General features: G+C 35.4%; 1 protein-coding gene across 1 annotated transcript in view; it reads right to left on the bottom strand.

The window, feature by feature from the left end:
* The window catches only part of FSTL5 (follistatin-like 5), a 1,151,716-nt gene that overhangs the window by 202,714 nt on the left and 943,995 nt on the right, over nt 1-5,007 (bottom strand). The gene's annotated exons all lie outside the window — the stretch shown is intronic.

The following is a 5,007-nucleotide window of genomic DNA, read 5'->3' as shown; positions in this document are numbered from 1 at the left end:
CTATGCTTGCACCAGGAAGCAGTCATTAGAACAGAGAAAGACTACATGGTTCAAAATCAGGAAAGTTGTATGCCAGGGATGCATCTTATCTCTATGCTTTTTCAAAGTATATGTTGAAATGATCATTCAGGAATTGAGCTCTATCACTAAGAATGTGGTGGCAGGATTTGAGGGTGACTTATCAACAGCCTGCTTTATGCTGAGAACACAATCTTGTTTCCTGAAACTGAGGAAGATTTGAATAATTCACAGCAGAAGTTCAAAGACTACAATCTTTAATATGGAATGAAGCTTAACATCACGAAGACAAAGATTCTCTGCACCAGGCCAATAAGCAGCATCATGATAGATGGTGAAGAGATTGAGATTGCTAAGAACTTCACCTTGCTTTGTTCCACAATCAACGTTCTTATAATATCAGTCAATGAACCAAAAGACAAATTGCACTGGGAAAATCTGCAGCAGAGACCTCTCCAGAATACCGAAGGGCAATGATGTTAGTCTAGAGACTAAAGCGTACTTCATCCAAACCATGGTTTTCTCATTATTTGTTATGCATCGGGGAGTTGGAAAATGACTAAGGATAATAAAATAATCAATCCCTTTGAATTATGGTGGTGGAGAAGTTTACTGAACATTTCATGGACTGCTAAGGGAACAAAAATATGTCCTGAAGAGGGTGAAACCGAGGTGCTCATTTGAAACAAGGATTTTGAAGCTCCCTCTCACATACTTTGGACATATTGGCAAGAGGTATCAGTCCTTGGAGAAGGACATAATGCCTGGGGTGGTGGAGGGATGGCACAAGAGAGGAAGACCCTGAATGAGATAGATTGACTCAGTGACTATGTAAAGAGGTAAGTGTCGGAGATAATGAAATTTGCTCAGGATATGTCAGGGTCCACAGCTATTATATTGAGGTTGCTATGAGCAAAAACAACAACATGTAAATATATGCATCTCTCTCTCTCTCTCTCTCTCTCTCTCTCTCTTTCTTTCTATCTACCTATCTATCTCTTAGACTATAAATATCTCTATGATATAAACATATCTGTGATATAAATATACGATATACATATCAATATGATATAAATAATATATAGGATACACACACTCACACACAGAAAAAGAGAGAATATGAGTAGCTCACTTATACTGCTACCAACCCAAAACTGAAAGTTTTAGTCGATTTAGAAACAGCTCAGAAGAAAGATCTTGCAACATAAATCTATTTCCCCAGAATATAGTTCTACCAGTAGAGTTACAAGAAGCTAAGATAAACTGGACAGTAACAAGTTCTAGAACTATAACTAGAATCTATTTCAAAAAATATATTTGTGTGAGTATGAGAGTGTGTATGTTGAAAGTGTTGTTGGGTGTGTGTGTGTGGGTGTGTGTGTGTGTGTGTATGAGAGAGAGAGAGACAACGAGAGAGAAGGAAAGGTAGCATGCATGCGTATAGAAAGATTGGTAGGTAGGTAGCTAGATAGTTGTTTAGCTGTTGTTGTAAGGTGCCACTGAGTTATGACTCACAGTGACCCTTTGAATAAGAGATGAACCCTTTCCAATGTTATGCCATCCTCATCTTTATTGTCCATTGCAGCAGCCACTGTGTTAGTGCATCTGGTTGAGGGACTTCCTGTCTTTTGCTGACCCTCTACCTTCTCAAGCATAATGGCCTTGACAGATTTTGCCAAATGGATGTGGATGGACAGGAGTATGTGAATGAGGCGTGTTAGTTTATTCACAAGAGGATTAACTAATCTCATCATTAAATTGAGCAGATCTAGCAGAAGAATTGGAAAACTTACTACCAGCAAAGAAGCAGCAAGAGAATGTAATGCAGAGATACTTTCACCAGTCAGTCCAGGGTCTATGAGAACAGCCAACATGGAGTTTAATGACTATTTAAGCTGGTCTATAATCTGTAGTTACTGTGATTCCAAATAGTTCTAACTGAAAAACCTTACCAGTAATTGCAAATATTGGATAGATCTATTGCTCTAAATTAATTTTTTATTTAATTTATTCTTTTTTAATGTAATAAACTAGAAATACCCTGATAAATAAAGATGATAAAAAAGCTTAAAATTTTACCCTAAGACATATCATATTCTTATACGACCTGCAAATATTTCAAAATAGCTGTTATTTCTCAAGCAATACTCAACATCAAACATTATTATAACTAAGATTGTCATCACTGATTGAGCTATAGTAACTATTGATAGTTCATTACCAAAAATTAAAAGAAAAAACTTTAAATTGGAAAAAAATATGAGTTTCTTTTCATATAATAGAAAGCAAAACTTAAACTCAGTTAATTCAGAAGTCTATTATACTTTTGTGGATGGTCTGAGAATATTACTATGAATCCACCAAAGTACTATCCAGTTGATAGAGCAAAGCAGAAATTCCCTTTAGTATTACCAAAGTGATAAAAACGTACCCACTGCCAGATCTTTTTTCTTATGGAACAGCTAGTTGGTGGGTTAGAAATGCAGAATGATAAATTATCAGCCAAATACTAATCCACTACACTGCTATGGTCTATAATTTGATTCTAATACGCAATTCATTGCTGTTGAATTTGAACCCACCCATAGATATACCCTCCTCAAGTTTCCTAGGTTTTAAATTGAATGGGAAGAAAGACCATGTCTTTCTGACATTTGCAATCTACCAGAAGACCTGGGGTAAAAAGATGGTTTTTGGGTTAGCAAGCTCAATACCCATTTTTTATCATAAGGTAATAATGTTTATGAGGGATTATGATAATAGGTAGTTGCACTGCTTACTCAAATTAGGGCCTCCCTGATGGTTGAAATACATCAGTAACTCTGTAGAAGAAGGATGGGTAACTGGTGTCCTTTACAGCCTCTGGAAATTTACTGGAGCTCAAACTATAAATCAGTTAATCTTAATCCTCAATAGCAATGTATATTGATATCATTTTCACGGTGGTAATCAACAAGTAAAAATATAAAGAAGAAATTATCTATAAAATACTGTTGTTGTTGATTGCTGTCGAGTTGAGCATGACTCATAGCGACTCTATGTGGTTTAGGAAGTGGATGCCACTCCGGCTTCCAAACATGTCCTACAATTGGGAGCTCCACCAAACACTTTTCATTCACATTGGTAAGCCATTATGGTATTTGATACCCCAATGGTACATGCTTAGACATCACAGCAAACTCAGGTTACCTCAGTACAGTAAATTGACAAGGAGTGATGTATACAATTAGAACAAAATTATTTTAAAATATAACAACACTAGTTTCACTTAATTTAAGTGTCGTCAATTCGAATAAGACTCATAGCAACCCTATGAACAAAACCCGTGAAATATGTTCTATAATTAACGTTGTTTCTTTATGCTTTTAGAGTTTATAGAGTTTCAAGAGGCATCTGGTTTAGGAAGCGGATGCCACTACTGCTTCTCTGATGTTGGGTTATGTTACTGGTTTCTATCCCTCCACAAGGGAACAAGGACCCAAGGGTAGAACATAGCTGAGAACATTTACTTGGTGTGTCTTTAAAATTCCATAGCGATGGGTAAAGTCTACAGCTGGCCTGGAGGCAGCTGCTAGTGACTCCACTCTAGAAGTCTGTTTCTCTTGTCTTGATGGGGGTCACATAAGAAAAGCCTTGGTTTGTGTTTGGTCTGTGTTTGGCTTGGGTTATTGATAATGTCACCCGTATTGGATGCTGGGTAATTTTATTGGGTTTTTCACCCCTCCACAAGCAGTGTCAGTAGGCATGGACTTTTTCCCTAGTGGAGAAGGACCCAAGAACATTTGCTGAGTGTGTCTTTAAATATCCATAGGGCTAAATTTATTAATGTAATATAGAACATTTATTAATAAACTATTAGGAGATCTATATATTACAGATTGGCAATGAATGTTTAACCATTTATCATTAACTTGACTGAAATCCACTATATGTTTTAAGATTTAAAGCCCAGCTCATGATTTTTTTTTAAGCATATTAGGGACAATATGGTCAAATAACGTGTTCAAAAATATTTGCAGTTAAATGACAAAGTTGTGTCTATGACTTATTAGAATCCGCCTTTTCATTAGAAAACACGGTAAGCAGGTAGGGCTACACTTTTCAGTATAAACAGGATAAAGTGACTCCTGGTTTTGATGAGAGAAAAGAAGTGGTCAGATAACAGTTGTGTGAAACTTCAGGAAACTAAAACTGTCTGCTTCAAGATAAACAGATAATGACAGCATTTAGACCCCTTAACAAAGATGAGAACCCTACCATAGGAGAAGAGTAGGGAAGGGAACTTGGCATAGGTTATCTAAGAATCTCTCCGATCTCAAAGGAGCTCCTAGAATCAAGGCTTAATTTTAAGCCATATGTCTCAATAGGAATAGATTCTCTTTACTAACCAATGACAATTACTGAAAGAATCAGTAAAAATTCTAGTGAGTATTAACAATTATCTTTACATTTTAGAAAATAAAATGATAATGTAAGAAGGCTGGGTCACTTGAACAATGTTAAATAATCATAGCAGTTGAATTTCAAAGCAAGTCCCTCAAGTTTGTAGCCCATTTTCTTAACTAAGTTGTTATATTATTGGATAAGGCAATTTAAGATGCATAGTTTTAAAAATGATGCTTATGAAAAATTATTCTTTTGTCTTCTTAAATTTCTTTAAATTTAAATTTTGTCTTCTTAAATTTTTAATTATTAAAAGCAGTTCCACATATTATTATAAAGGAATTTAAATTCCTAGTTATATATCACTAATAAACCAAGTTAATCATGAGTAATGAAATGTCTGTTTTCTCTTGGTCACTGTAAAGAAATCGATTACTTCTATGTACATTGATCATGTATCCTCCCAATTTGAAGAACTAGTTGACCATGTCCAGTAGTTTTTGTATTTTGTTCTGTTGGGTTTTTTTTCTCTCTGGATTTTTATGGTTTTCTAAGAAAACTATCATATCATCTGCATATAGAGATAATTTTACCTCCTCTTTGCCA

Source organism: Elephantulus edwardii, unplaced genomic scaffold, assembly GCF_000299155.1.
Source record: "Elephantulus edwardii isolate Elephantulus edwardi_28Jun2011 unplaced genomic scaffold, EleEdw1.0 scaffold00119, whole genome shotgun sequence".
Lineage (NCBI taxonomy): Eukaryota > Metazoa > Chordata > Mammalia > Macroscelidea > Macroscelididae > Elephantulus > Elephantulus edwardii.
Note: the sequence above shows the minus strand (reverse complement) of the source record. Positions and strands in the feature narration are given on the sequence as shown.